This window comes from Lissotriton helveticus, chromosome 4_1 (assembly GCF_964261635.1).
Source record: "Lissotriton helveticus chromosome 4_1, aLisHel1.1, whole genome shotgun sequence".
Taxonomy (NCBI): Eukaryota; Metazoa; Chordata; class Amphibia; order Caudata; family Salamandridae; genus Lissotriton; species Lissotriton helveticus.
In genome coordinates, this window is record NC_136063.1 from 496,240,241 (window position 1) to 496,264,847 (window position 24,607).

At 45.0% G+C, this 24,607-nt stretch overlaps 1 protein-coding gene across 6 annotated transcripts in view; it reads right to left on the reverse strand.

Annotated features, from left to right (window-relative positions):
* LRRCC1 (leucine rich repeat and coiled-coil centrosomal protein 1) overlaps nucleotides 1-24,607 on the reverse strand; it is a 481,085-nt gene that overhangs the window by 131,714 nt on the left and 324,764 nt on the right. The window lies entirely within an intron of this gene.

Genomic DNA, 24,607 nt, shown 5'->3' on the forward strand with positions numbered 1-24,607 from the left:
CTAAGGTATAAGAGGAAAGGTTAATTCTAGTTATTCAGTTCGATAACTATCTTTTTCATTTATTTCTTCAGGTCACTTTCTGGATTCTGCCAGTTGGCACCCTCGAAAAAGAATATACCATAGGTAAGCCTCATGACCATATATCATTTTGCCTTCTATTTTACCCCCCTCTTATATTCCATATATCTGTTGATCCCCTTGTCGCCTATACCAATGTTGATCTCCGTTTTCCTGTATTGGGGGATTTTTATACTGTTTTTCCAAACATTTATACTCTTGTTGTTAAGAAAAAGTTAAACGGAGTCTCACCCGGAATCCTTTCTTTACGCGGGGAGTGTGTTTTTCTCTTGGCAACACATCCTGCTTTGCACAGGAACATGCTAAGCACTTATCCAGGTTGGTGGTCGGTATTTCTTCACTGTCTCCTCTCCTTACATCTATGTCCCACTCCTGTGCATGACCTTGTCCTTCCCTTGTTTGGGTCTCTGCTTCCTGTAAAATGAAAAGTCCTTCTTTGTTTTCTTTTTCAGGCACAATGGTGGGAGAATACCAATGACAGTCTTCAGCTAAGTCTCTTCTGGGTCCCCCTTTACCTCCCTCAACCTGACACCCTCCCACACATCACCCTTGTCAGGCCTATCCACTAAATAGGGCACTGGCTCCTCCCCGGGGAAAAAATCCTCTGCCGGCACCAGTATCAGACGACTCCCATCTGGCTCCGTGTCAGATTCGGGTATGATGATGGGAATGACATTACCTGAGGAGTTGGCACACGGGCGGGTGCAGAGAAAGGTCTCTGTTTCTCCAGCAGCTCCGCTCTGGAACCAGCAATGGATCCTTGTGGCCTGACTGACAGTGAGGGTGGACCCGCCAGCATGGTTTCAGTGGGGTCCCCTCCCACGACTGTGGGGTCCAACGGCAATCCAGCGGACCGGGCTGCCCAAAATTGAGGCGCATGGCCTCATAAAATTTCTTCAGCTGGGTGGGGTCCACTCCGGCTCTGGAACAATTAGGGAAGTGTGAAGCAGCCCAAAGTTCAGACCCAAATGACTCGCATGGCCTGGAGTGACTTCGACGGACGCAGGGAAGGCAGAGCGTTTCCACTTCTTGTGCGAATTACCTGACAATTTTGAGGGCAACGAGGAATATCAGAAGAGGCTCCGCAAATGGTCTTGGGGCCTCTTACGCAAACAGGACCTCGACTGTCGTGGAGTCGACTGACGTCTGGCGGCGAGGAACTTAAGGGATTGCTCCCTCAGCGTCGTCAGGTGCATGACGCGGCAGTCCTCACACGCCTTGGAATTGTGTCCTGGCTTCAGGCACCACAAACACACCAAGAGGGGGTCTGCAACCAATTTGCCTAGGACAGGCCCCACATGGTTTGAAACCTGCTGGGTTCTTGGGTGACATGCTCACACCAGGAGATGAAATCTCACAAAAAAAGCTGACAGTGGTGCCTGTATAGGTACTGCGCATGTCACTTTTGACGGGGACGACGTTGAGCCAACAAAACCACCTACTGGCACGCAGGGGTACTGCTGGAAAATCTTCCAGGTCCAGTCTGACACCTGGGGTTATTCAAAGGTAAGAAATCTGCGGCTAGAAATCTCTATTCGATAGTTTAAGCCTCTAAAGAACCACCAGGTCCAGTAGAAGCAGGAGTTCTGAAGTAAAGCATGACCTGCAATGCCCTGATATGCTGGGTAAAGAATACCTCTGATCATTCCAGTGATTGGAGCAGAATGAAAAACTATCAAATTTGCAACAGTTGGTTCACTGAACACTTCAGTATCTGATGCAGCCTGTGCAAGAGATTGTCAGTAACATGGCTCTAATCATGATTTCACTGAATTACATGCAGACACGTACCCCTCAAGAACCCTGACTGGCTGTCACTACCACCAGTAACTTCAGCCATACTCAGGAAGCTGGATTTGTCTTTCACACTTTTTGCGTCAAAGAAGGTCGAGCTGCTTTAAATTCTTCACTCGTGGAGGTTTTAAGCACTGGTGTTTCACGGGCACAAAGTGAACCGAATTCGCTTCTTCATTCACCGAGTTATTCCTCGTTTTTTAATATGGGACTTTTTCATATGAGAGTGGTACTTTGCACAATGAACTTACTTTCCTCTATTCACTTCAGCTTCTTTCCAGTTACTGTAACATGCAGAGGATTTTTTTTCCAGCATTTTGGATGGTGTCTGTTGTGGTTACTTGGGGATTTTCATTACACTTAAAATACATTGATCATTGAATATTGATACTCTGGTTACATTTTAGGATACCTTCCCCTGAAGTAGGGCTTTGTCCCAAAATGCATTGGGATCTGTTCAACAAAATATATAATTGTTCATGCTTTCACTTTTGATTTTGCAATACGAGGAGTGTGAGTTATGAATAATGGATTTTTAAAAATCAATAAATTGTCGCTGAAGATATAAATTATAAGTTGAATAAGGTTATTATGAAAGCTATGTGAAGTAGTACACCACTATCAAATGTTAAAAGCTAACTAGGTTATGCCTTGTTGTCCCAGAAGCTGGCACATCTGTGCATAACTTATATGTCCAAGATTTCCTAGAACACTAAGTACTGAACCTTAAAGCTAAGTGGTCCATGAAAAACAGATGCAATTGAGAGCAGAAGACAAATCCCAGTCACTATTAATAGCCAATAATCATCGGTAACCAATAACACTGGACTAACCATAACCCTGAGTTTCGGAGATATTGGGCCTGATTCACCAAAGTAAAGTTAAACCTAAGTCTAATTTTACTACTGTGCAGTATTCACAAAAGTAAGTTATTACTAGTACCTTTACCGCTAGTAACTTTACTAGTAGTAACTTTACTAGAAGTACGTTTACTAGGAGTAAAGTTACTAGTAGTAACTTACATTTGTGAATACCAAAAGGTGGTAAAGTTAAGATTTTATAAACAATAATAAATAGGAGCAATTTCACTCAACCAGAACAAGCTTTGGCAAAGTCAACAAATTGGACACTCATAATCTTTTTCAAGGAAAACGTCGGTAAGTATCAATGTGGTTGGTTAGAAGTACTTGGGGTGACCAACTCTGGCACAGAACTAGTCAAGGGGACCAGCAAGGTTTTCCAGAACCGTAACCTTCACAGAAGGAGCAGCCCTTCGACAGTTCCAGGTACTTTATCCACACTGCAACGGATTCCTATGGAGTGATCCTGATGCAAGAGAAGAAGGATGCTGAAGATGCCATAAAGATGCTATGGATGTGAAGTGTTTGCCAGGTGTCTTTCTGCATGGATTCCTCGGTCCACTAAGATGGTGAGGGAGTCCTAGTTGCACGGTCAATGTCCCACAAAGTCCTCTCCGGTCTGTCCAAAGTCCAGTCACCACTGGACTACCAGGTGCCCTTTGTCATGGTCACAGGCCAATCCTTTCAAGACTCAATAACTCGCATTCTGAGGGGCCCAGCAACTCTCCGACAGAACTCCTGAGTTTAGTTGACTATGTGCTTAGGGTCTTGGTCCTCGGTGCTGCACGGCAGCGGTGGTTGCGGCAAGAAGAATTTGGGCTACCAACTTGCCTCAGCAGACTTCTTTAGTGTGCTGCGAGCAGGAGGCAAGTCAGCTGGTCCTTGAAGTTCTCTCGGCTTGACTGGGCTCTGGAGACTGCTTTGATTGGAGCAGGACACGACGGACATAGTCCCTCTCTTTGCTCGTCACCAGGTGCAGCAGGTGCAGTCCTCGTCAGTGCAGCCTCTCTTTGCTGGTCCATCCTTGTAGCAGGGAAGTCCTTCTTCGGTTTTTCTTCCAAGGTAGTCGAGATCTGAGGTCTGGGTGCCAGGGGTGCCCTCTTTATGCTCGGAAGATGCCCTCCTTGCAGGATGCGGTTGGTGGCCAATGGGCTACCAGGTTCCCTCCTACCTGGTGACCATTTCCTGCAGAGTGTGGCATCAGGCTATGCCAGGATGCACCATTCTGCCCACTCCCAAGATAGCAAGACACCTCTCTCAGTAACCAGACATCACCAGTCCACCCCTGGGCTGTGGCTACCTCAGAGCAAAAAGCCACTGGGAAAACTGGGTTGGCAACTGGTTTCCCCTCTCTGTTTCCTGTTCTAGCCTGTCCACCTCAACAATGGAGCATTCCTCCCACTGGGTGTTACACATCTTCCCTTCAGAGGTGGCTTCAACTTTGAATCCTGCCTTTTGGGGCTTTCGCCTAAGTGGATTCCTGTAGGAGGGGGGTAGACGCTTCCCTGGCCTGCAATCCCCCATTGTTCTTTTTCCTGAGAGTAGTTGGCACATCTCTCCAGGATGGCAGAAAGCTGTCTTATGGAGCAGGCTCCATGTGTGCCCAGTAAGGCACAGGAGTTGTAAAGGCAACAAAGTGGCAGCTTTGCTAAAGCTGCACACTGAAACAAGTTACATTAATCTCGACTTGAGATACAAGTCAGGTTTAATATAACAAGTTGCTTGATACCTTGGAGTGCCTACTTTGGTCGCAACATTCAGTTGTTAGAACAGCGGAGGGTCAGCATGTAACCCTGTATTCGCTAACTAGGCGATCAAGTCTTTCCACAATACAAATGACATTTGTGTGGGTTTTACTGTCAGGACATGCAGTGTACATGTCCTGCCCAGGCAGGGCTCTGTAGGCTTGCCAGAGAGGTAACTTACACAAATGTCCAGGGAAAGTTGTGGCTTTGCCAATGCATTCAAAAGAAAAGTTGGGCTAGCAGTGTTCAACACCTTCCTCAATTTCATGAAACAGCTGCTGCTGCTTATATTCCGGTTTCATAAATTGGGTTGATGACCATGTGACCCCCTCTTTACTATTTCTTATGGAAAAAAGCTTTAGGCTTTGATCTGTAGAAAACACACAGCTTTTTTAGTGCCTTTTTTGATTTTTTCTAACATGCTGTCGATTTGGAGACCAAACAAATACTGAGGTTTTGTTCAACCGCTGGTTTGGACATACACACTAAGCCATGCATGGCGGCAGAGTTTGATGCTAGTATACTTCTCCCGTGATGAGATATTGGACGAGTGAAAAATCCAGCTATTATTAGCAACTTGTAGTGTGCACAGCTACCACGAAGAGTTTCCCAGCGCAAAGGCGGTCGCATATTAGCTGTCCCAACAGTACAAAATCAGAATAACCAAGTTTTCAGCATCTCACGGAAGATAACAAATGATTTACAGTTTCTGAAAATCATCCAGTAACGAGTACCAAAGCTTAAGACCAAGGTAGGCAAAAGAATGGTCCGTCATACGGGTAATTTGAAACCTGGGAACCGGGTTCTCGGAGTTGTTGAGGACTACGAATAGCAGATGCAAGCGCCTTGAGAGACAGTTGCGAGCGGACCACGATAGCACAGCAAAAACAATATATATATAAAAAAAAAAGTTAAAAAAAATCGCTGAAAGAAATGTACAAATCAATGAAGGAAGCTAGGAGAGATTATATAGCTAAATGTATTGAGAATGCTGATAAACCTGGCAAGGCTATTTTTAAGGTTGTAAACGCTTTCCTTAAACCTCGCGAGTTGATGACTGACACACAACCTTCGGTGGCATTATGTGAGAAAATATCAGATTTTTTTTGCAACAAAACCTGTAAGGTATACAATTCTTTTTCGGCAATAGTTGAAACTGTCAAATCAGACGTAATGATAAGGAAAACACTTAGGTCTCTCTTCTTAGAAATCACTTTGATCTCACAGAAGGAGGCACTGGCGGTGATCCAGGGCTGTAAGTCGGGTTCTCCGAAGGGCCCACGTCCTCCGAAACTGTGGAAGGAGGTTGGCTAACTCCTCCATCCAGGTGCTGTCTGAAATATGGAACACATCCCTCACTACCGGCATCTTTCCCTATTTATGGAAGCTCGCCACTCTCCTCCCCCTCAAGAAGAAACCCAATGTTGATTCAGGTGAACTGAATAACTACAGACCGATCTATCTGCTGCCTGCACCAGCAAAGATGCTTGAAAAGATGGTGCAGAGACAACTGGCAAATTATATCGAGAGCCACGCTATCTTGCACAACACACAATCTGGCTTCCGCGCTGGTTTCAGCACAGAGACAGGCTGATAAAGGTGGCGGATTCAGTCAGGATGGAGCTGGATTCGGGGGCATTGCTTGTGCTCCAGGATCTTTCAGCGGCATTTGATACGGTGGACCACTCCATACTGGTCCAGCGCCTCTCGGACATGGGGATAGAGGGCACAGCCCTGGTGTGGCTAAAATCTTTCCTCCATAAGCGCATGCAGAGGGTGGCGCTTCAACCCCATCAGTCAAATTGCAAGCACTTATGGTGTGGGGTTCCGCAGGGGTCGGCCTTGAGCCCACTGCTTTTTAACATTTATCAGGCCCCTCTTTTTTTGTTGCCAACTGGGGGGTGAAGGCAATCTCCTACGCCGATGATTCCTTTTAAAGATATGTCGATAATGTTAAGAGTTGCTTAAAGGATATAGCTCAATGGATGAATAACAACAAACTCAAGTTGAATGCAGACAAAACTGAGGTGTTGTTTTTTGGTAAAAATCAACCCCCCCGCTGCAGACCATTGGTGGCTGGAGGAAATGGACAGTCCTCCCGCCCCTGCAGGTGGTGCAAACATTTTGGGAGTAAAATGGCAGGCGGACTTATCTTTTTCGTCTCAAATTCAGCAGGTGAGAGGTGCACGCTTTAGCAGTCTGAGAAACCTGCGAAAAGTCATACACCTTTTGCCAGAAAACTGTAGTCGGGTCGTTGTCCATGCCACGGTAACATCTCGCTTGGACTACGCGAATGGCCTTTATCTGGGCCTACCAGCGTACCAGATAAAGAAACTGCAATGGTCCAGAAGGCGGCTGTGAGATCGAGCAAACGTTTTCCATTTAGACCGCATATCTCTCAGAATCTCAAAGAATTGCATTGGTTGCCGGTCGTTAACAGAATTAAATTCAAGTTCTTAACCTTAGCCTTTCGGGCATTCCATTGAACATGCCCCAGTTATTTGAAGCTGAGGTTAGGCGCGTACAAGCAGTCTGGGCTCCTCAGGTCTAGTTCTCAGAACCTGCTATGCACCCCCGATGGGCGGCAGATCTTTCACGTTAAGGGTGTCCATGATCTGGAACGCCTTGCCCAACGCCCTGCGCCAGATTACCTCGGAAACACAATTTAGGAAAGCAGTTAAAACAAGGCTTTTTAATCAAGATTAACCTCCTGGAATCTTTGAACGCCACATATCTTTGCGTGCCACCTGTTGCTATAGCGCCGGGACACCTCTTCGGAGGTAGCTGTTCACGCTCTACAAATGGCAGTATTATTATTATTAATCAGGGCCTGGGTCAAGGATCTTAGTAGCAGAGTCGGCTGGTCAGGAGATACTAGTTCCTGAATGTAAAGTGGCCACAGGCCAAATTTGGCCTTTAAAATATAGCACAATGATTTGAATTCAATTCGTTTGGCCACCTTAAGCCAATGATGCGCTTTTAATAAATGAGAAACAGAAATATATCTGGGTAAGTGATAGAGCAGTCTGGCATCGCTGTTATGGACAATTTGCAGGTACAGTATAGACGAGTTATCAGCCCAAATCACAGTATATTACCATAGTCCAGGCAGGAAAAAACCAGTGCCTGGGTAAGGGTCCTCTGGCTGTGTCAGTTGCCTTAGCTATCTGCGGCTTCTTGAGAGCTTATCATCAATAAGAAAGCCAGGCGGTTTACCTTAGATACCGGAATGGGAAGGGTCCCTAGCACTTCTGGTCAATGGTTGGCCCCCCTAGAGGGAGGAGTTATTACCTAGAACTAGGACCTCGCTCTTATCACTGTTGAGTTTAAGTGAGTTTTTGGTTCAACCAGGCTGAAATTTTTCGTCATACCCAGATTCAGTAAGGATGGATAATTTCTCTGTGCCAAGGACCAGGAGAAGATGATCTGTGTATCATCGGCGTATGAGAAAAGGGTGAATCCACAACTCTCATTGATATTGAATTCGCCAGAAGGCGTACATAGATGTTGAATTGTAAGCCTTAAGATGGATCCCTGTGGGACACAGGAAGTCAAGGCTTGCGCATGGGACTTCACATTGGATTAGGAAACTTGAAACGTGCAGTCTTTTAAGAAGGGGATACTCCACTCGAAGGCTGAATCCGTCATAGTCATAGTTATAGGTTCTTATATAGCGCGCAAATCACCAAAAAGGTCTCAAGGCGCTTAGCAGAAAGAGACAACGACCCTGAATAAAGAGGTGACAATGATCAGTTAGGGAAGAGCCATGTTTTCAGACCCTTACGAAAGGCCAGGTGGTTAGAGATGGATGACAAATGGAGGGGCAGTCTGTTCCAGAGTAGGGGAGCTATATAAGAAAAGGCCCGACAGCCGTTTCTCAAGGTTCTGGCCCTTGGTTGAACCAGAAGGCATTTAGAACTGGACCTTAGAACTCTGGAAGGATTATATAGGACCAGTTTCTTCGCTAAATAGGAAGGACCAGTTCCCATTAGAAGCTTGTGGACAATGCTAAGTATCTTGAAGTGGCTTCTTTGGCGCACAGGGAGCCAGTGTAATTCCCTAAGACTGGGTAGGGCTGATGATCTAGGAGGCAGCCCCAGCGCCAAGCGTGCTGCGGTATTCTGGACCGTTTGTAATTTGGTCAATAGACACTCATTTATGGATGCAAACAGGGCATTGCCGTAATCTAAACGACTAATGATGAGCCCCTGAATCAAGGGTTTCCTGGATTCCAGGGGAAGCCATTTAAATATTTTCCGCAGCCTGCGCAGGATGCCATAGCAGGTACGCGACACCAGGTTGACATGGGACTTCTAGGAGAGAGTGGGTTCGATCATGATTCCCAGGTCACGAACCACTTCTTTGGGCTCAGGACAAGATCCCATTTCTTGCGGCCACCAATCTTGTGCCCATATCTGATTGGCCTTGCAGCATTATTTCAGTCTTGCTGGAATTCAGTTGGAGTTTGTTGGTACTCATCCAGTCCTTAATGGCAATCATGCATTTCTGGAATCTGGAGCGAGTATCAAGAAAGTCCAAGCTGCAGGTAATCAACACCTGAGTGTCGTCTGCGTAGGACACTGTGGAAAAGCCATAGGACTTTATTACCATTCGCCAGAGGGGTGAGGTAAAGATTAAAAAGCAAGGGACTCAAAATCGACCCCTGAGGAACTCCAACAGAAAGGGGAATCTTATTGGATTCCAGAGTGTCCATCTTTACATAGGTGTACCGGCTGGCCAGATAACTCTCAAACCATACACGGGCTTTGCCTCTGACACCAATCTCCCACAGTCGTTGGTAAAGAATACTGTGGGAGACGGTGTCAAAGGCTGCCGATAAATCCAGCAAGATAAGAACAGCAGACTCACCCCGGTCAAGAGAGAGGCGGATGTTGTCCACTACCTCCATTACTGCAGTCTCGATCCCGTGGACGGCCCGGAATCCCGACTGAGAGGGATCAAGAAGGCCCTGTTCCTCTATGAATGTTGAAACTCGCTTGTTGACAAGATGCTCCAGTACCTTACCAAAGTAAGGCAAAAGCGAGATCGGCCTATAATTAGACAAGATGGTAGGGTCGCTGTTGTTTTTTTTTAAAAATAGGCTTGATCTGAGCCACCTTCCAACAACTAGGGAACAAAGCGAGATCAAATGAGGCATTAAAGAGGTCTGTAAGGGAACCAATCAGTGATGGAAAGATCTGATTGCACTTACCCGGGACCAAGGAATCTGTGGGGGAACCAGATTTTACCTTCAAGAGAGTTTCCAACACTTCCACCTCAGTGGTGGGCTCGAATTCCAGAATGGAAGGGAACTCAGTGTGGACAGAAATGGAGGGATGGCAGGGAGGGGCCTCTTGGTTTAGATGGATATCTAATTTGGGGGCAGCAAATGTGGAATAGATCGTCTTGACCTTATTATCGAAATAAACTGCAAGCGAATCAACCCACTGAGCAGTAAGTTACTGTACATGCTACACCATGGGGTCTTTGAGAATAACAGCCATAGCCCAGGCGATCCTACCTGAACACCAATATAACCATCAGCCATTCCCATTAGGTACGATAAGCTACATAGATATACGCTCACCGACACACTTAAGACGTAACGCAGCCTCATCTTCTACTACCGCTGCCCCGCGCCCTCTTGGAGGGCGGACCTAGCTGACACATTTCCTCATGACACACATGTGTAAAAACGGGACGCTATCCATCTGCTGCAGTTGATAAGTGTTATCACAGCTCTGTAACTACAGATTTAAATACAAAAAGAGAAAACCCTATAGGCCTATACCTCCATACTACTGAATGTTTTGATGATTGTGAAGTGCTCAAATGGAACAAATTACGCCGCCGAACCTCAGGGTTGTCGGCCTTGAGGCTGTGTTCATCTACTGATAATCATGCAGTTAAAGACATACGCGGCTGGCCCTGGCGGGTTGTAAGCTGAATGCTGTGTACCATGCACGTTGAATAATAAAGGTCTTAAAAAAATAAAAAAAATAAATCCACCCACTGAGCAGTGGGCACAAATGCAGTCTGCTCCACCTGCGGGGAGGTGAATTCATTGACGATTTTATATAATTCTTTGCTCGAGTTGGCTGCTTTATTAATCCTTAACGTGAGGTAAGCGGATTTAGCCGCTACTGACTCCAACCTTTGAACCAGGGTAGGGTGGGACACCTTGTCAAAAGCTGTGCTCAAGTCCAGTTGGATGAGTTCGGCCGTGCCTCCCACATCCAGATATTGTCTAAGATGTTCTGTTACGACCAAAAGAGTGGATTCAGTGCTGCGCCCAGCACTGAAACCAACTGGGAAGGGTGGAGATGGTAATGCGTGTCAACAAACGACGAGAGTTGGGCACTGACATGCTTTTCCAGTACTTTGGAGAAAACAGATAGCAAGGAAATGGGGCCGAAGTTCAAAAGACAGTCAAGATTGAAGAGGGAGGACTAGAGCATGCTTCCTACATTGAGGTACCAGTCCCTCTTTAAGAGATGTATTCAGAATCTCCATAATTGTCATTGGGGCAGGTGGATCCAACAGGCAGAGCTTATCTGGGGGACAGGGTCCAGTGGAGAGCCACTTTTGATTAAAAGCAAGATACCAACAAAGGATGATAGGTCCAGGGGAGACCATTTGCTTAAGCTGGCAGCATATTCTGCTTTAGATGCCAAAGAGTTGGACATTACTATACGTCTATCATAGGGATCATCGTCGTATTCAGCCTCTAGCAGCAGTTAGTCTTTGGCCAGCTGAGAATGAATGTTATCCACTTGGTGAGTGAAGAAGAGAGTTAATTCATCACAATGTTGTTGGGAAAGAGAAGGCTTGGACAGGATGATACTGGCATACGAAGGTTTTTTCACCCCATTTAAAAAGGTCCTCTGGCAGTTCTGGCCCTTAGTGATTTTAGCTGTATAAGAAGAAGCACAGGCAGATTTATAAGAGGCATGGTAGGCTGTGAGTGATTCTTTATATTCTGACTCAGCATCTACAGTGTATGACTTCCACCAGAGTCTTTCCAGCACTTTGCAGTGTTTCTTTTCAGATTTAAGTGATTCAGAGAACCAAGGGGCAGGCGGGTAGGTTCTGAACACACCTTTAAGTAGACTCAGGAAGAGCGGCATCAATCGCCTTCTCCAACCAATGATAGATCATACTTTGATCCAAATCAAGATGTTGTTGGAGGAGGGCTTAGTGCAGAGTAGGTGCCATTAAGTGCTACAATGTTCAGCTTACACCAATTCTTAGCTTTACATTTCAGGGAACGCCGTGAGATGAGAAGCAGAGGAGGCCAACCTGATCCTAAATGGTACAGCGAGATGGTCTGACCAACATTGTCGCAATGGAGGGTCTGTCAGTAGACTCTTGATATATGACAAAATAAGGTCTAAGAGGTGCCCCGCCTTGTGCGTGGGTGAGGTGTTGAGCAGCATCAGATCAAGGTCGCCCAAGTCCTCAATTAAGGATCTAGTGCAATTATTGTCCAGGTCCTCAAGATGAAGATTGAGGTCCCCAAGCAGAATAAAATAGGAGGTACAGGGGATATGGGGTGCCAAAAAGTCAGGTAAAGCTAATATTGACAGTGGATATAGTCTTCCCCTCTGCCACCATTTTCTTCTCCCTTTTGTGAAAGGGTTCTGTGAGGTGCTTTAGCAACTGTTCCATCTCCCCTCATCAAGCTCAGCCATAAGGGAAGAGTAATCCATCCCAAATCTTCCACCCAGTGGCTGTTCTCACAACCACCCTTTTGCTGTTTAATTTAGTTTTTTCACTTCCTTTGTCTGAAGGGGGGCATGAGCGTGCATCCTGGCTGGATGCACCACCAGGGAGTACGATGTAGGGTGGAACAATAGGCCTGGGGAGGTTTTATATTTTTTCCACCCCTAGTGTGACCACAGACATTTACAGGTTCTTTATATTTTTCTGTGCTGCATTGGACACACCTTAAAATTTTAGAGAGTGAAAAATTACTCCTCTTCTTCTAGGACATGCAGCTTGACTTTACGATGGGCTGAGGCAATCTGGTTGACTGTATGCTATGTTGTAATATCAGCAAGGAGGATTTAATGGGGTAGGGCTCTAAACCAGAGTCGCCTTGTAGGTGGACATGCCGATTCCCCATGATCATCTCAATTCCCTGGTGGCTGGCCTTTTAGGTATGAGTCTTGCGCGTCATAGGCACTCCCCTGACTGGAGTCCATATGACTGGAGTGGAACAACTCCTCAGGTGAGCGAGGTGGTGGTGTGAGTCACTGGGGACAGAGTGATGAAAATTGTAATTGAGGGCCAGCAACCTAGGGTATGGGTAAAACCAAAGTTTCTCAGATATGGGCTCCTCAAATTTAACTTCCCGATAGAGGGGTGCATAATGATCTTTCACTAACTTGAATTAGGCATCTTGCGTGATCAATGGCACACAGAGGCTCTCTGGTCTCCGAGTTCAGCACAGAGTCCTTTTTTGGAGCAGACTTAGGGGTGGCGTTCATAGTCCACTAACTCCTAGGTAGGGTTGGTTAGCAGCTGGAGGCCAAGAAGGTGTTGGCTGGGGCAGAGATTCAGACTCTTTGTCGAAGGCTTTCCTGGAGCTATGGGGGAATTTCAAGATCAGTCATTTGTGAGTGGTCTCGAAAATTAGACACCCAACTCTATGAGAAGCAGTGGTCTGCCTTCTGCCAAGACCTTTTTTCCAAGGCAGATACCCTGTAGTTAGGTCCTCGAGTTTATAATCGAGGGATAGTGACCATAAGGGGTAGTCTTTGTCCTAGGTCCCTTAAAGGCTGTAGAGGCATGGCCTCTGACTCTACTCCGAGCTAGAAACATCAAGTGCCATTCTGTCTTGGCGTGAAGTTTGATTGGTCACCGCCTTCCTCTTTGACCTTCTTGGAGTCTTCTGTGCTGAAGATGCCTGGTACATCAGATAGGACCTGGTGCTGCATGTTGGGGTGGGTTCAAAGCCAAACGTATTGGTACCGAAGTGTCTTCTTGTTTTTGAAGGCCTGGCAAGCAGTACAGTTGGACTCTCCATGCGAGGAAAACAGGCCATGAGTACCCACCCCATGATAATCAGACCAGGGCTATTTTGTAGTCCAACTTGGACAAAATTGAAAAGGTTTATTCTCCCTACCATTCTAAATATGACTCGAGTTCTGGAAGAGATCCAGTCTGAATGGTTGAGAATCTAATATCACGGTCAACTCCATTCAACTGTGATGCTTCTTCTGATGTCCAGCAGCCTAGATGGGCCCAACACTAGATGGCAGAGTATGTTTATCTACAGCCAAATATGATGAACATTTTTTTGTCAATGACAGAAGGGGTGTGGCCCAGGATTTTTGTGAAGTGTAGCCATTCCTGTACTAGTTTAAATGATGCCCACTGCAAAAACAAACCCTGTATTTTACAGATTGAACTTGAGATTGTAGATAACAAATCCAGGATAGTGTATTATCTTGGGTTGAGGCCAGTCAGGACATGTTACGAAAGAACAACATTGTAGGAGTTCTCCGTGTGTATATTGTTGCACTGGAGACTTCAAATAGCAGGATCCCAGTGCTAATGAGATGAGGCTCACCAGAATGCACTGGGTATTTAAGCAGTTCAGTATACCCGTAGCACAAACGCACTCAGGCAATGCCATGCTATGCCTGGGCAAAAAGGCTGGCCTCTCTGTGGCTCATCAGAGGAAAGACTGTGCCTACTTTTTTGATCTTTTGCCTTCTTCCTTTTCAACTTGTGCTATTTAGTTTGGCTATATTCCATGCACTATAGGTAAGAGAAAAGCTATTGCGATTGTCTTCTGCCAGCATTGATAAGTCCCTAAAGAAAGCGGTGAAACTATTAGACAAAGAAATCACTGTTACTGCTTCATGGATTAATGTGCTGCAGGCTGAAAGTCTTGCGGGCGCACCAGTTTTGACCACCACAGACCACCTCGTCAGTTTACAATGGGCATCTTTGAACAAAACTATTAATTTAGAAGGAACTCAAATTATGGTTCAATCAGATGTACACAGATCCTCTGATGAACCAGTTGGTGCTCATGGAGGGGGGTAATACTAGCTCTGCTAGTACCGATTAATGACAAGTCTGTTGGCCATATATTCGGGTAAAACACTGTTACTCAATAGACAATTCCGCTCTCATTGCAAGTAACTAATTAGCCGCTCAAATGTTGCAAGACGTTGGTCTGCTACTTGACAATTTGCGTGAGAAATAACATCTCTTGCACTTTTGCTTAAGTGAGATAACCTCTCTTCAGAGTAATATTATTGCACATTACAAATCAACTCAAACTGATTTTAGTAATGACTTGGTGCATCAGAAAAGCTTACCTGACACTCATGAAGTGTACTTTAATTGTACATCAGACCATTGACAGACTATTTTTATCAACACATCCTATGCTCGGTAGTGCACCCGTCAGCTCCCGAGTAAAAGAGCACAGAACTGTGAAACACCCACAAATTAATCCTTATGCAATGCTATTGAAAAACGTTTCCTGTTTGCCTAAGATTATTATAGAGAACCAGGCCCCTTTGAAGAACAAAGTGGTATATTGGTTTAACTCACAGCTAACACAAATGAATGGGCCAAAGGTATCTCATGAGGATATTAACACGGCCAGAAGAGTAGGATGGGTTGGAACGCTGCACAAGCTGCAAGAACGGGATTGTATTGCTAGCTATCACTTTCAAACATCCTACTTAAGTGGCTTTTCTTCTGGAGTATATTTTGTCAACCATACTCATTTTATCTTTATTAGAGTACTTTCCAGGGGCTATTTTTATAGGCCAAAGGGTGCTCGCTTACTGAGCTCTACAGTACTCTAAACCTGTTCAAAAATAGTCTCTGACATTAGTAAAAATCTATTATATGGTGATAGGAACTTTTTTTCCGCAAGTTAGCAACTTTTGATAGGCAATCTGTTTGGTTAGTGAATATGTTGGCTAAATGGAACTTGAATTATATTTTCGAGACAACAGAGTCATTGTACAGATACATGACTGGGTATGAAGTGTCACCTAGCCCTTTAAGCGATCGCAATCCACTTATGATTAGTTTTATGATAGGAAATTCTTTTTAGAAGGTGACATAATTATAGGGTTAGCAGTAAAGTAACTATAGTAGGGGTCAAAAGGATACAAAAGAAAACAATTATTCCTAGTTCTGTTAAAGAGGATTGTACTTTCAGCTAAGCAATATATTATTTTGTGTCTGGAAAACCATACCCCATTTCTGATATTAGTTGCCCTTATGAATCTGAGAGTCTACTACATATAATCTTTTTTTACTACTTATATGAATAGTAGGATTCAGCTCTCAAATTGCTGGTTTGACTCTAGGGTAGTAAAAACAATCATAAACTAACAGTAGCATTAAACAAAAGCCCCCCTAGATACAGTAGAGGTGAAAATAAGTAGATTGGTATACAGAAAGGCTATAAGACAATGTTAAACTTACCTGCAAGAAGTGGCATGGGATATACTAACTGTAACCTCGCTTTCTGGGTATGTGGGTGTTTGAAGTGAGATAAAATGGTACATTTGTGACAGGGTATGATAAGACACTAAGGGCCAGATGTACAACCCTTTTTTGAGGCCGCAAACGAGAGATCCTCACGTTTGCGGACACAAAAAAGGGAAATGGCATTTGCGACTCTCGCTATTAGGAAGGGCACCCATTCCTAATAGCAAGTTAACATTCTATGTACTAATGTTTTGCAACCGCATTTGCGGGCATAAAACACTCAGTTTACCACCTACTTCAAGTAGGTGGTAAACCACTCGCAAAAGGGAAGGGGAACCCAAGGGACCCCTTCCCCTTTGTGAGTATGTGGGAAAATATTTTTTAAGAGACCACCGACTGCCCTTAAAAAAATTAAACTGAAAGATTCATTTTTCTTTTTTTTAAATGCATTCCGTTTTTATGCTTTATTAAAAAGGCAGTCACAGACATGGTGGTCTGACGACCCCGGCAGGCCACCAATCCTGTGAGTGCTAGCCATTCCCTATGGGGTCGCAAATTGCGCCTGCCTCATTAATAATAATGAGGCATGCAATTTGCGACCCTATTAGGAATTGCAAACAGTGTCTGAGAGACTGTTGTGCATTCCAATTAACGATTCGCAAATGCGACACAATTTGCGACTCGCTAATTGGCGGGTCATACTTCTGGCCCTAACTCTGTAGGCACTTAGAGCCCTGAGCTAGCTTTTGCCCTTATTTCTTCATTTACGGTAATCGCACCCTTGATAATGCGCATCAACTGTCTAATGGTTATTGTTCTTTACATTTTGTACTTACAGACGTTCTGATAGTACTAGACCGTAGCACTTCTAAAAAAGAGCCGCGTTCCAATAGCTTACCATTGGAGCATTTCAAGGGCACTCCTGTTCTTTGGGAACTTTTTCTGATTAATATCCTTAACAATGCTTGTGGATTTCCTATGCCTTATTCTCAGCGTTCCTATATTATTTTCAATTTAAAAAAACAAGGGGTGAGAGCGAATCCCGGATGTTAGACGCCAATCCATTAGGAATCGCAAACAGTGTCTGAGAGACTGTTGTGCATTCCAATTAGTAAATCGCAAATGTGACGCAATTTGCGACTAGGTAATTGGCGGGTCATACTTCTGGCCCTAACTCTGTAGGCACTTAAAGCCCTGAGCTAGCTTTTGCCCTTATTTCTTCATTTACGGTAATCGCACCCTTGATAATGCACATCAACTGTCTAATGGTTAGTGTTCTTTACATTTTACACTTACAGACGTTCTGCTAGCACCAGACGTGGCACTTATAAAGAGTTGCATTCCAATAGCTTACCACTGGAGCTTTTCAAGGGCACTCATGTTCTTTGGGGAGCTTTTCTGATTAATATCCTTAACAATGCTTGTGGATTTCCTATGCCTTCTTCTCAGCGTTCCTATATTATTTTCAATTTCCAAAAACAAGGGGTGAGAGCGAATCCCAAATGTTAGAAGCCAATTTCGCATACAGATTCCCCTATGAAAGTTGTGGCCAGAACACTTCTGGGGCAGATTCAGATCGGGGCTATTGAAAATTATTTTCTTGCAAATGCTCAGTATGGATTCAGGCCTGGACTAGGCACCGTGCAATAGTATCTAAAGCTGCACTTAATTATAAACAAATATGTCCATGAAAGAGGTGGTTCTTACATCTTGCTTTTATGGACCTAATCTCTGCATTTTTTATGTTAACTTGTTCTTAATGTCTATGAATTTTAGAAGGTTAATACAAACATACCTTTACTTTGTTGATATTTAAAACAACATAGCCCTTTCGAAAGAAAATAAATGAAATGCCATCAGGTCACTTTCTGACAATTGCTTCTCGAAAGAGTTTCTAGCAACAATGAGATTGGATTATAAAAGCAGAGCATAGAAAATGAAAACCAAAGAGGAGTCTTCACACCAGACAACAATTTGACAGGCCATCTAGAATCTAGCCACAGACTCCACACCTTTTGAATATTCCCAAATCACTACCCAGAATGCCAGGTTTGCTGACATAACCTTCCCACCTCCTAAGTGTGTAGAGTACCATTATATAAAAATAAACAATTACTAATAGGATGGAAACATACCGGTCAGACATTATGGAAATATTTGTCTTACAGGTCCACAGCTTTAGGCAGCTGGTAAGATACAAAGATATTTGGAAACATCTGAATACAACCATGTTTAATTAATCGCTCTTGATAAACTTAATAATGCTCAAGACAAATACACTTCTTTGTACCTCCTGACTCATCTCCTATCTTATCTTGCCTATTGTAGGGTTAGTGCTCAGACATAGCAGATGGAAGGCACTGCTTAGCATAAAATGTGAAAGGTGTGTGACATCAAACAATCGTATGATTTTCGAATTCATTAAACTACACTCGGGCATACTATTTTTCGAACTCTGAAAAGGATATAGCCTTGATTGGTTATTGGAATTAAACTTCACTGCTGATATTTTCAACTCAGATTAGATAAACACTGTAAATTTGGTTTTACTAGTCCTTTCCTATCAAATGTTATATATTTAAAGTTTAAATTAATTTTTTTAATATTAGTAGGCTGTTAAGAAAAGGAAAATGCTACTTACCACAGTATGCATCTGTTCTTGGCATGTAGAGCTGTAGACTCACATGCTATGCATAGCCCACCATCTAGTGTTGGGTCCGGATATTTGCACTTTGTTTTTGCTCAAAGCAGTCTTCCCAGTCACAAGGTAGGCGACTCCTCCTTCCGGTGATACTGTGCATGGGCATCGGCTCCATCGCTGGATTCTTTTCCCGCAGAGGGTGATGATGGAGTTAGTAAGAGTAGTAAAGATAGATGTCCATGTAGTTTGTATCCAAGTAAGATATTACTGCAACAGATATAGGTACCCGGGGAGGTGAGTGGGCGCATGGGCTCTACAGCTCTACATGCCAAGTACAGATACATACTGTGGTAAGTAGCATTTTCCGTTCGAGGCATGTGAGCTGTAGATCACACGCTATGCATAGACTATAAAGCAGTAACTCCCAAAGCAGTGAATAACCTGTAGCTGTTGCAGCTGTCTGAAATAGTGCATGTAAAACTGCTTGGCCCACACTAGCTTGTTGTCCAGCTAACACATCTACACAATAGTGTGTTGCAAATGTGTGTGGTGTAGACCATGTTGCAGCTTTGCAGATGTCATCTATGGGTATGTTTCCTAAAAATGCCATAGAGGCCCCTAGTTTGCGAGTGAAGTAGGCTCTAGTGGGAATTGTCAATGTGCGTTTTGCTTTAATGTAACATGTTTGAATGCACTTGACTATCCACGGTGCAATACCTGATTGGGATATAGGCTTGCCTTTATGTGGTGGAGCAAAGGCAACAAAAGAGTTACTTGGTCTTACGGAAGAGTTTGGTCCTTTCAATACAGTACAGTAATGCTCTTTTCACATCTAGGGTGTGAAGAGCACGTTCTGCCACGGAATCTGGTTGAGGGAAGAAAACAGGCAACTCAACAGATTGGTTGATATGAAAGGCAGAAATGACTTTAGGTAAGAATTTGGAGTTAGTCTTAAGAACCACTTTGCTTTGGTGAATTTGAAAAATGGTTCTTCTATGGATAGTGACTGAAGCTCACCCACTCTCCTCAGAGATGTGATGGCTATGAGAAAAGCTACCTTCCAAGTGAGAAACTGTACTTCACATCTGTGCAATGGTTCAAAATGTAGACCCATGAGTCTAGTAAGGACGATGTTGAGGTTCCACACTGGAGCAGGTGGAAGTGTTGGGGGGAATTATTCTTTTAAGTCCTTCCATAAATACTTTAATAGCAGGCACTCTGAAAAGAGACAGATGTAAGCATATAGATGTGTACGCTAAATGGGAACGCTGTAGATGTAACAGATAGCAAATGGTGTTTTGGATTGAAGCATCCAGTCGATCGATTAGATTGTTATTAAAGTATATCACAAACCGCTTCCATTTTGCTGCATAGCATGCTCTTGTAGAAGGGCGTCTAGCCTCCTTGATGATATTCATGCAGTCTGGGGGAAGATTGAGGTAGCCAAACTCTAAGATTTCAGGTTCCAGATCGCAAGCTTGAGATGACAGGGATCTGGATGCCTTATCTCTCCATGGTTCTGAGTGAGGAGATTGGGAGTAATGTGTAGTTTTTGGTGGGGAACTACTGATAACTCTAACAGGGTTGTGAACCATGGTTGATGGGTCCATGTGGGAGCAACTAGGATTAGTGTCATGGACTGTTGTCTGAGCTTCCGAACCACTCATGGAATGAGTGGAAGAGGCGGAAAAGTGTAAGCAAATATCCCTGACCAGTTCATCCACAGTGCATTGCCTTTGGACAATGGGTGTAGATACCTGGACGCGAAGCTTGGCCATTTTGCGTTTAGATGTGTGGCGAACAGATCTATCTCTGGGAAGCCCCACATTTGAAAGAATGAGAGGAGAACTTGAGGGTGAAGTTCCCATTCGTGGATATGTTGTCATGGATGACTGAGCAGATCTGCAATCTGGTTAACTCCTGGAAGGTGTTCTACGAGGAGATATATTATGTGAGTTATGGACTATCTCCAGATGTTCGGAGCAAATTGTGACCGCTGGAGAATGTGTGTCACCCCCTAACTTTGTATGTAGTACATTGCTGTCATATTGTCTGTACGAATCAGGACAGCTTTGCCTACTAGATGAAGTTGAAACGCTTTGAGAGCTAGATAAATTGCTAGCATCTCAAGATGGTTTATGTGGAGTTGCTTTTGTTGCACAGTCCACATGCCCTGAATAGTATGCTTTTGGAGATGAGCTCCCCAACCAATGAGCGATGCATCTGCTGGTAGCACTAGCTGTGGAACCAGGTCGATGAAGGGCTACCCCTATGAAAGGTTTTGTTTATTCCACCACTGCTGAGAGCGATGGGTGCAGCCGTCCACCAACACTAGATCTGATAACTGAACCCCGAACCTGGTTCGACGGACATGCTAAGCACTCTTGAAGGGGGCGCATTTGGAGTCTTGCGTAAGGAATGATTAAAATGCAAGACGCCATCATTCCTAGCAATTGCATAAACACTCCAGCTGATAATGAGTGTTGGGGCTGAAATTGAGAGATTAGAGTCTGCATGTTGCGGATTCTGACTGGGTTGGGACACGCTAGAGCTTTGTGTCTATTGTGGCTCCTAAGTACACTTATATGTTGGACGGTTGGAGATGAGACTTGGTAAGGTTTACAATGAAGCCAAGGTTTTGAAGTAGTTGAACTGTTATTCGAGTGTGGGATAGGCAGCTTTGCTGTGAGCTGGCCTTTATGAGCAAGTCGTCTAGGTAAGGGAAGACGTGGATGTGCTGTCTTCTCAGATGAGCCACGACTACTGCCAGGCATTTTGTGAAAGCCCTGGGTGCGGTTGTTACTCCGAAAGAGAGGACCTTGAATTGATATGTTGGCCGTCTACCACAAATCTGAGGTATTTGCGGTGAGCAGGGAGATTGGGAATATGGAAATAGGCGTCTTAAGTCCAGAGTGGACAGAAAGTCACCTTGCTGAAGGAGTGGAAGTACTTGTCGGAGTTTGACTATGTGAAAGTGGTCCGACTGAATGTATAGATTCATTACTCTGAGGTCTAGTAGAGAGCCGTCCTTTTTGGGAATGAAGAAGTACAGGGAGTATTCTCTGGTTCCCTAGTATTGTAATGGGATTGGCTCTATACCGTGCTTTTCCAACAGAGAGAGAACCTCTTGTCTTAGAAGGGTAAGATGCTCTTGTTACATTGCATGTGATCTTGGAGGAATATTTGGGGGAGTGTTTGTAAGCTCCAGGCAGTAACCATACTGGATAATTTGTAGTACCCACTTGTCTGAGGTGATTGAATTCCAGACAGGTAGGAACTGGGAGAGACTTCCCCTGATGGTAGTGGATGATCGGGGGGCAACGGAAGGAAGTCACTGCTTGTTTGCGGGGGAGTTGCCTCTACCCTTACCGTTGATTCCTCTAAAACCTCCTCTGAAATAACCTCTTGATCAGGGGGATTGGTCGTTGACCTTGTAAGAAGAGGAGGGATTTTCGGTGGATACATTTTTGGAACCACCCCCGTAAAAGGAGCGTCGAAAGGAATCCCTAGTGGTAGGTAACTGCAAAGCCCCCATGGACTTTGAGACCTCTATGTCTTTCCTTACTTTCTCCAGCGAGGTATTCACCGCTGGGGTAAATAGATGTTCCTTATCAAATGGTTGGTTGAGAATGGAGGTTTGCACCTCAGGCTTGAATCCTGAGATTCTCAATCAAGCATGCCTGCGTAGGAGTAAGCTAGTATTTTCTGCACGGGCTGCCGTGTCTGTTGCGTCTAGGGCACCCTTGATAGATGTATTGGTGATGAGTTTACCGTCTTGGATAAGATCATTAGCCTTAGTCTTGAATTCATCAAGCAAAAATTGCATGAGTTTTTCTAACTCTTTGTAATGAGCCCTATCGTGGCGAGCCAGCAAAGCTTGAGCATTGGCAATGCGCCAATTATTGGCTGATTGTGTATCCACTCTCTTGCCAGAGGCATCAATGAGCTTAGACTCCTAATCAGGAGGAGGAGCCTCACCTGTGGTCTGTGAGTTAGCTCTCTTGCAAGCGTAGGAAACCACAAGCGAGTCTAAAGGCAACTGATCTCTGATCTACCCAGGGTCAGTGGGGCAGGCTTATATTTTTTCTCCACCCTAGGTGTAATAATTTGTGCCCTCACAGGATCTTTAAATATGTCATCTGTGTGTTTTAACCCCTTGCTTGCTGGGGTAATTCCCCCACGGTGCTGGGGGGGCCGCGGCCCAGCTGTGCTCATGACTCACAGCGGAGCTGTGCTCATGACAAGATGAGCTCGTCACAGACCCGCCCACTGATTAATTCTCCCGCACAGGCGGGGAATTAGCCGCGCGTGGGCTGGCCACGGCAGTTATGTCGAGCTCAGCTCGACATGAGCACAGCTCCACTGTGCCTCATGACGAGCTGAGCTCATCATGAGTATGGGAGGGGTTAACATGCCTTTAAGCGTTGGCAATGTATGAATGGTTTTTTGAGAAGAAGTAAAAGTCTCAAAGATGAAATCCTCTTCTAATATCTCTTTATGGAGTTCCACACCGTGATATTGAGCAGCCCTGTTAGGAAGCTCAATATATCCAATGTTATCATCAGGTTGGGAGGGTCTAGACGGCTACAGATCAGGGTCGAATTATCTGTATTGGGGTCAGTATGATAATCCTCCCAAGTGTCGGTGTCCTGTGGCATATACTGAGCCTCATCCCCATCCCCTCCATCCTATGGGTCAGGTGATAGTGGTGGTGAATTTGAGGGAGTAATAAGTAAATTGGGATCAGTGGGAGAAGGAGGTGGAATGTAAGGGGGAGAAGGGCTTGTACCCACACTTTTCCTTTAGAGAGGAATGTGGTAATCCTCCAGCTGGTCTGTTTTACGTTTCTTTGGAAGGGTGGCATGGATATGTCCTGTATCAGGATGTATAATCATATTTTCTGCTTTGGATCCGAAGGTGGAGCATCGGGCTAAGGCTCTTTAGACGGAGTGTCTTTCTCCTTGCTCGCCAGTTTCGGGTAGAAGTTTCGGCTCAGTGCCTTTCGGCGCGGAAGGTGGATTCTTCAGTAACGGTGGAACTGTTACCAGGAGATGTTTCGATTTCAGTGCAGAAGGTGTCAGTTCGGCACTGATATGGGGACGGCTCGAGCCCGAGCTGGAAGGCCTGTCTATGTGTTTCGGAGCCGGGCCCGAGGGCGGGGCGTCGGAAACTTTTTGTCGGTGCAGACTTTGGCCCCGAAGGCAGAGGAGGGACCGGAACATTTTTCTTTGTTTGTTGAGGGGGCAAGGGGGTATCTTTACTCACGGTATGCTGACCCGGAGTAACCTTTTCCTCCTATTCCATGTCAAAGTCGGCTTCAGACACGGAGATATGTTGTTCTTCTTCCTCCTCTCCTTTAACGTGATGTTCTGTGTCGAAACCGAAGATGTCCTGTGCGGAGCCGCTTTGATGTTGCGTCTTGTGACATCGAGCCCGATGGTCATGAAGCGTCTTCTTCGATCGAAATGATCTGAACATGTTGCACTCTTTCTTGTCGTGTTCTGGCGACAGACAGAGGTTGCACACTTCGTGCAAGTCGGTGCATGGAAACTTAGCACGACACCTGGGGCAGAACTTGAAGGGAGTCCGTTCCATCGATTGCTGGAACTGTCGGCGCGGGTAGACCCGATGGCCCTCCACGAGTTTTCCGATCGAAGTTGTTTTGAATTGAGAGGATACCAAAGAATTGGGAAGCCGTGATCAATAACAATACCGTCGAGGGTAGAGGATTGAGCGTCGACGGGTCCGAGAAACGGTGCAGAACCGGAGCGCAGCAATACACATCTGAACCTGATGGCGGAAAAAAACAATCTATCAATGGAGCCGATGCCCATGCGCACTATCACCGAAAGGAGGAGTCACTTACCTTGTGACTGGAAAGTCTTCTTCTAGCAAAAACAAAGTGCAAACATCTGGACGCACGCTTTTCTGAAATCTCATGTAATGGTTTAGGTGTAGGTGGGGAAAAATGTCGCTCTCTCAACCGCTCAATACTTATCTTCTATGCAAGCACACTGCAC